The following is an 8,634-nucleotide window of genomic DNA, read 5'->3' as shown; positions in this document are numbered from 1 at the left end:
CTTACAACCTACCCAGGCTAAGATTTTTCCAAGTCTTTAAGTTCTGTTTCCCTTTTAATTATAAATTCCATCTTTAACTCATTTCTCTCTCTTGCATTTTACTCTAAGAATTCAAGAGAAGCTATGCCGTACCCTCAACACTTTGCTTAGAGATTTCTTCCATTAAATATCCTAGTTCACATCTGCCTCCCACAGACTACCAGGACATGGACACTGCTCAGCCAAGTTATTTGCCAATTTGTAACCAGAATGGCCTTTCCTCCAATTTCCAATAAGATATTCCTCATTTTCATCTATGACCTCCTCGGAATGGTCTTTACTGTCCATATTCTGTTCACAACATTCTGTTCATGATCTCTTAATTTCTAAGAAGACTGAGGCTCTCCACAGCTCCCCTCTTCTGAGTCCTCATCCAAATAGCCCTTTATGGTTCAGCTTCTAGCCATTAACCAGTTCCAAAGCTGCTTTCACATTTTTAGGTATTTGTTACGGAAGTGGGTATTTGTTACACTATTTCCACTTCTTAGAGTTTAGGTATTCATTACACTATCTCCACTTCTTGGAGATAGTGACAAGAGGCAGGGAAATTCTGGGCAGAAGAGAGTAAGTCCATGGCAAGGGCCCCACCCACAAGCTGAAAAGCTTAATACCACGGCCCAAAGTGAGAACTTTATATCCTGTTTTCCCACTAAATGTTGCCTTATCCAAAATCACCCATGGCCTGCACCACCCCCCATCCTATTCCCATAAAATATCCAGGCTCCACCAGCAGAGGGAGAAGAGAAGAGGAGAAGAGGAGAAGCAGCTGGACATCAGAGACTATGGTTGGACATGGGAGAGAAGCAGCTTGACTTCAGAGGGACAGCCTGATGGCATTGCTTCAGAGAGGAGGTCAGTCAGGGACAGCTGGACTCTAGGGGAAGATTATCTTCCTGCACCATCCACTTTTCAGCTCCCCTTCCCACTGAAAGCCACTTACATCAGCAATAAAATTTCCCACATTTACCATGTCCAATTTGTTTGTGCGACCTCATTCCTCCTGGATACTGAATAAGAACTCAGGTGTCGGTGCAAAAGGCTGTCACACTGATTCTCCACTGAGCCGTTAACACTTAAGCCATCTGCAAATGGCAAAGCTAAAAGAGAACTGACTGTAACACTCTTTCTAGGGCTTCAGGGGTAATGGGCACCTCCCTAGATGCTGCCGCGAGGCCACATGGAGTTTTGCTCCTGCTGGTGCCCAAAAGCCCTCACCCTGGCTCCTGCATCCATTCACCTGTGCTCCCCCTCCTGTGAGGGGTGGAATACAGAGGGACCAAGCAAGTAGAGTCCACCTTGCTGGCACCGAAGCAGCCAGCTATTTCTAGTGCCTATGCACTCCAGTTCTTGCCCACGAAAAAATCAGGGAAATTTCCTGCTTCATTGGTACCAATTTATGTCTTAGTCCATTCCTGCTCTTATCACAAAAGATCTTAGACTGGGTAATTTATAAACAATAGAAATTTATTATCTCACAGTTTTGGGAGCTGGGAAGCCCACTATCAGGGAACCAGTGAATTTGCTGTCTGGTAAGGGCTTACTCTCTGTGTCCAAGTTGTTGCAACCTCTGGAAGGGACAAACACCATGTCCACTCTTGACAGAAGGGATGGAAGGGAGGAACTCACACCCTCAAACCCTTTTATAAAGGCATTAATCCCATTCCTGAGAGTGGAATCCTCATGGCCTAATCACCTCCTAAAGGTCCTGCCTCATAACACTGCTGCACTGGGGACTGTTTCAACATGAATTCCTGAGGCATGCAAACATTCAAAACACAGCAACAGCCTTCACTTACGGTGTTGCGGGAAACTGAGGACCAGACAGACCAATATGAGAGTGCAGGAGGATTGTTTATTCTAGGTACACACCAGCTCAGCAGACTCACATCCAAAAAGCTGAGCATTAAACAAAGACAGAGTCGGGTTTTTATAAGCAGACTTACAATAAATAAAACAAAAGCAGTTAACCATATGATAGGTCACATAATGTATGGCATAGCATAACTTGTGACCTTGCATAGCTGGTGGTCTTGTAGCTGCACTGAAAGAAAAACAACAGCTGGCCAAATACAGACATTTGTAAAACATAATCATGCTTAAGAAGCCTGGGAAAGGAGTAACAGTAAAAGAATTTGTCTTTTTTTGTCCTTCAACCTTGCTCTGGACGGGGGTGTCTGGAGTCCATTCCTTTGGCCTTGGCTTCTCACAGTGTTATCTTATAACTGTGCTTGAAGTGAGCTTGCTGCACTTTCCTCTGCTAGGCAGAGGAAAACTTGTGCTTTTCTTTTTAACCCTTGCCTTGCCTGTTACTTTTCTTAGAGTGAATGAATGCATATTTATTTTTAAATTTCTGCCTCAGTTCCCTCTTTGATGCCTTTTATAAAAGAAGTTTAATAGAAGGCATCATTATTACTTAGTTCTGCCTGAAAAGACAAGTTTTTTCTTTAGACAAAGTTCATATTTACACAGCGCCATTAGCTGAGTGGTAGTTTGCCTAGCTACTATTGCCTCTATGCTCGATTGAATGCTTCTAACAAGGAGAGGTAAGAGACAAGGGAGTATTAGGCAACTTCCTAGTATGGCCAGAACCACTCCTATTAAAGTTTTGAACCCTCAGGAAAATAAAAACTAGGCTTCCAAAGAGAGAATCTGGAGACCACCCTTTCCAAGTTTGAACTGGAACATGGGCTTATTTTCTCATTCTTGCAGTTATTTCCATAATTTCCTTTCCATTATTATTCATTTCCAGGCAGCAATTTGTTAGATTGAACTTTCTACATACTCCTCCTTCTTGGGCTAGGAGGTAGTCTAAAGCTAATCTGTTCTGATAGATAGCATTCCTCATTTTTGTGGCTTGCTGGGCCAGACGGGTTTGGGTTCCCTTTTTGATAACATATATGAAGGTTACTGGGTATGTGTGTATATAGACATGTAAGGAGAAATCTGCAGTCCACCAACATTTTGGTAAGCATAATTGACTTTTCTGTGTGCTAGGGTGCCATGATATGCAATACCAACAATCTTTCTCTGGGGTCCCAGGGGAACAAGGTGGAGTTACTCTTGGCATACATACATATTTGTAGTTATTTCTATAGTATCTTTCCAAAGGTAGGTAGCACAGATAGGTGAGTCTTGGTATGCTACCTAACGAGCATCAAAATACAGAGAAATAAGCCCTTGGTAAAAGGGAGGGACCCTGGTTTGGTTTAAGAGGAGGCCTTCTTTTGACTGCACAAATTTCAAACCATTCACCAGGTGAAAACTTGGGGTCATAACACACATAAGGTTGGTTATTTCCTGGGTCACAAATTGAGTAGGTGGTCTGATTATAAGTACCAGTTCCTAAGTGAGTCCCTGTACACTCATAATAAGTATGGTACAATAGAGTTTTAGTTATACTGTTCCCTGACCAAGTAGTATGTGTACAGTGGGGACACCCTTCTATGGGTGATTCTTCTAGCATGGTTAAGGGGGGTAACAACAGCAAAACAACGTACAGTATATTCATATCCAGCAAGGATAAAAGAAGTCCTTACCTGGGGAAAGAGGTTGAGCACAGCGACAGAACAATAGTAAAACAGTGTTACAGGAAAACTACCAGTCCTAAGATTTCTAACTACATTTACTTGTTTGACAAGTCCTCAAGCTTCAGCCATGCATAGACTAGTCAGCTTCTGGTGTGTGACTAGAGCAGGGCTTGTTGTTTCCTCAAGCTTCAGTCGTGTGTAGACTGGTCAGCCACTGGAGTGACCAGAGCAGGCCTGTTGTCCTCAGCAGCAACTCGGTCTCGTCGCAGGATCAGCTGAGTCAAGGGGTCTGGGTCCTGCTGGCTGGTTCACTTGTCCTGAGCTGCTGGTTTCAACCAACTATGGTGGATCCAAGACACAACACCTGCAACTTTAACAGCAGTGGGAGCGGACAAGATTACCATATGGGGCCCATCCCACATGGGTCTTAGAGACGTTGGGTTCTACTTTTTAACCTAAACAGAGTTACCAGGTTTAAAGGGGTGTCAGGTTTATAGGCATGTTTTTCATGTACCTAATTATGAACACTTTGCATGGCTATTTCTAAAGCCTGCGTTTGTTTTCTTAAAGTTAATTCACCTAGTTACTGGAGATCACCTTTTTGTTTGACTTATGGTTTGGGGTTGGCCCACCGAACAAAATCTCATAGGGTAAATACCCAGTTTGTTTGGTGGGGGTGCACCTGACTCAGAGGAGAACCACAGGCAAAACCTGATTCTATCTCAGATGAGTTTCCTGGCAACATTTCTTCAGTAGCTACTGGAGTGTCCGGTTCATGCATTCCACTTTTCCTGAACTTTGCGGCTGATAGGTTGTGTGTAACTTCCATTTTATTTTTAACAGTCTTGTTAAATCTTGCACTATTTCAGCTACAAATGCCAACCCACTGTCTGATTTTAAAGTCAGACGCAGTCCAAACCTGGGGATAATGTCTCTTAACAGTACTTTAGTCACTTCTTGTGCTTCTTCTGTCATGGTGGATAAAGCCTCAATCCATCATGAAAAATGTGCAAATAAACACTAGCGTATACCGATAGCCTCCAGTATGGGGCATTTCGGTAAAGTCTACAAGAAAGTTTACACAAGGCATGAAGGCATGGCTCCTTCTTCTGTTCAGCATCGCAGAGGCGGGATTCTTTTTCTCCCCACGACCCAACATTTGTAACTTTATGTAGTGGCTTAGCCATCAGTGAGAAATTTGGAATCCAGATATGGCAGAATCCTGCTGCCTTCAACTTCTAATGTGACCACTGGATCCTGGAGGCCTAATGAAAAGGAACCTGGTCTGTCCTAGTCCTCACATCCTTCAGCTCATGCCAGCCTGATCGGATCAGTATCTGGTTCCTCGAAGGTGCAGAAGCCCTTGGCCAATGACTTCCTTATACCACAGCATTTACCACTCTCTTTATTACCTTCTGGACATTCATCCTTCCATTGTCCTTTCTTTTTGCATCCTGCACATTAATCTCTTTCTAGCCTTGTCTGACTCTTGAATCCCTGCCTAACTGGACCTCTTTCACATCCACCTTCGTGTCCACATCCTCTCACATTGCTAATCTCTCTTTCTATAGAAAGACTGCTGCCAACAGATTGACCTTTTTCTTAAGTCTTCAATCTGCTTCCTTTTTCCTTCTGGAGTTCTCCTGCTCCTATGGCCCGCGGGGCCAGGCAATGACACGGGTCCCGCCCCCACGCACACACTGCCCTTGGTCTCTCCTGTTTCCTTCTGATTTCTGTTTTTACTTTCTTCTTTCCTTTCTCACACTTACTCTTTTGGGCTGGGTGGGATCTGCACAACCGTAGTCCCCCTGGGCCATCATTGGCCCAGAGGCTTGGCAGATGCCTGCTGCAAAATGTCAGAATTATGCCCTTCCATCTCCTTTGCTTTTCTCCGGGTGCCAGTCCCCACCCCCCTCTTTTTCCAGATAGAGCTGGGCTGGGGAAAGGGACTTAAACCTTGGCATGCCTAGCTGCCTGGCACCACACTTGTTACTTTTGCTCTTTCCTGGTTTGTTCTCTGGTCCTGATTAACGTACACTGAGTGGCATTCATGCCTGCAGCTTCTGCTTGATGTCACCCTGGGCTTGCCCTACCAATGCTTTGTTTACCATGTGCTGATTTTCAGAAGCCTCAGGGTCAAATGGGGTGTAAAACAAGAATGCTTCACAAAGTCTCTGTAAAACTGACTTAGGCTCTCATCAGCTCCCTGAAGCACTTTTGAAATCTTCCCTATATTAATTGCCTTCTTTCTATCAGCTCTTATCCCTTGCAAAAGGAACCTTTTGGTACCTCTGCAAATGCTGAAGTTGAGTTGCATCCACCAGGTCCCAGTTGGGATCTTGATCTGGGAACTGACCCTGAGCATACGCCTGAGCATTCACTGTGTCTTCTGGTGCATGGGCTTCTAGCCAGTGGAGAGCTGCCTATGTTACTCTCCTGCACTCCTCAGTGTTAAATAATGTGAGGAGGAGCTGTCTGCAGTCTGGCCTGGTTGGATTGCGTGTCAGAAAGATTCATTGCATCAAATCTATAAGAGCTTGGGGCTTCTCCGTGTAGGAGGGAATGTGGCATTTCCAGTTTAAAAGATCAGTGGTTGAAAAGAGCTGGTAGATGAAAGTTCATTGCCCCCTTGAACCTGGCCTTAGTCGTCATAATAGATGGGTACTCACATCTCCCTGAGAGGTATTTGCATAGCTCAAGCATGGCCAGATCTGAGACTGCCGCTTAACTATCTTGACTTCCTTCCCTGGCCTCTCCAGGCTCCGATTCTCCTATTGGGGTGAAACTTGGGGTGTGTTAGCTCCTGAATCTCATTCCTGGGGGGATGTTAGCCTCGGTAAAGGGGGGTAGGCTGGGACACATGGAGGAAGAATCTGTGTTCCCTCTGGCAGCTCCTGAAAACTGGCTTCTCTTGCTGTTTCTGGGACTTCCCCTTTAACTCTGTGTCTGCCAGTGAAGCTGCTAAATAGGGCTGGATCCAGGCCAGTCTTGTCTGTGCTATATTTAACCATGAATCAATTTAAGGAAAATTTGTCTGGGTACCCTGGCTGTCCTCCAACCCCTGTCACCACCTTAAATGCACAACCAATTATCCCTATCTATAGTTCTTTCAGTCAGCCACCCAACACCAAGAGAAGACCATTCTAATTCACAGAGAGTTCTCAATCTTTGGGGGTTTAGCTTAACTCCATAATCCCTTGCAAAACCTTTCTTAAAGTTCTATAACATGTACTCCAATGGAGTAAGTTTTGATGACTTTCCTCCCATTCCTCCCTTTATGGCACAGCACAATCACCCTTGCACACTCACTCTTCCTCTCATTTCAGCTGACTATACCATCTCCTATTATGGGAGTTTTCAGATGCTACTTGGCTTTGGAGAGATCCTTATTCTCACTACATCTCTGAGCTGTAGGGTGGCTCCTATTAGCCACATGCAGATCACCACTAGTCTTAGTTGGCCCCACACTTTCTCAGAGCACACAATCCATGCTAAGAGATCTGTGACGCCCCACTTTGCAGCTGATGAACCTAATTAGGCCTCTCCATTCACACACTTTCACACGCTTCACCATTCCCAGTTCCTGTGTTCATAATTGGGGTGGCAAGCCATTCTCGCCCCCTCTACTTCCCCAGTTGGGGTGGCGAGCCATTCTCACCACCTCCAGTTTCCTAGTTAGGGTAGTGAGCCACTCTCACCACCTCCAGTTTCCTACTTAGGGTAGCGAGCCACTCTCACCACCTCCGGTTTCCTAGCTGACTTAGCAAGTCACTCTCACATCCTGTGTCGACTGGGGTGTGAGATTCGTCCAAATTGTTGAGCTACTCCTGTCACCCCCAGCCCCTCTGGGTCAGACTATTCAGCACACTCCAGGAGGTTATTAGGCTCCCCTTCCATCCCCATGGGACAGGTCCTGCCTTGGGCCCCAAAACCTTACTGTGGTTCCTGAAGCATGCTGTTTCTGAAATTGTCCTGTAGCTCCTTTCAGGTTCCATTGCACTGCTGGGTAGGGGGCGCCGGGTCAGGGGAGAGCTGATTTTCCCTCCAGGCTGAAGTTCTTCCAGTGGTGTCTGGGGTCACAGTTCTCCTGAGGCCCAGGACTCCAGCCACCAGAGCCAAAGGAGACAGTAAACCTGCTGTCTCTGGTCCCTTCGTGGTCACCAAAAATGTTGCAGGAAACTGAGGACCAGAGAGACCAATATGAGAGTACAGGAGGATTGTTCATTTTAGGTATGCACCAGCTCAGTGGACTCACAACCAAAAAGCTGAGCATTAAACAAAGACAGAGTCAGGTTTTTATAAGCAGACTTATAATAAGTAAAACAAAAGCAGTTAACCATATGATAGGTCACATAATCTATAGCATAGCATAACTTGTGGCCTTGTGTAGTTGGTGGCCTTGCAGCTGCATTGAAAGAAAAACAACAACTAACTAAATACGGACATTTGTAAAACATAATCATGCTTAAGATGCCTGGGAAAGGAGTAACAATAAAAGAATTTGTCTTTTTTTTCCTTCAACCTTGCTCTGGAGCTGGGGGGTGTCTGGAGTCCATTCCTTTGGCCTTGGCTTCTCACAGTGTTATCTTATAACTGTGCTTGAAGTGAGCTTGCTGCACTTTCCTCTGCTAGGCAGAGGAAAACTTGTGCTTTTCTTTTTAATCCTTGCCTTGCCTGTTACTTTTAGAGTGAATGAATGCATATTTATTTTTAAATTTCTGCCTCAATGGGAGGGGGTGAGGAAAGAAGAGAACTCCTCACAGTCAGATTTATAAGACAGTGGGAGAGGCCAGATAATTATTTCTGTCTCCTCTATGAAGAAGGAGAGTGAGGCGGCAAAGGAGCAGGCTTGAGAAGACTGTCCTGGGCTAAATTGTGTCTATCTGCCAACCCCTACCCCTACTGAATTGTGTCTATCTGCCAACCCCCACCCCTGCCACCAATTCATACATTGAAGTCCTAACCCCAAGTACCTCAGAATGTGAGGTATTTGGAGGTGGGGTCTTTAAAGAGGTAATTATGGTTAAATGAGGACATTGAGGCCCTAATCCGATATAACTGATGTCCT

This window comes from Theropithecus gelada, chromosome 7b, assembly GCF_003255815.1.
Source record: "Theropithecus gelada isolate Dixy chromosome 7b, Tgel_1.0, whole genome shotgun sequence".
Classification (NCBI taxonomy): Eukaryota; Metazoa; Chordata; class Mammalia; order Primates; family Cercopithecidae; genus Theropithecus; species Theropithecus gelada.
The sequence above is the reverse complement of the archived record's forward strand: the minus strand, read 5'-3'. Positions refer to the sequence as shown.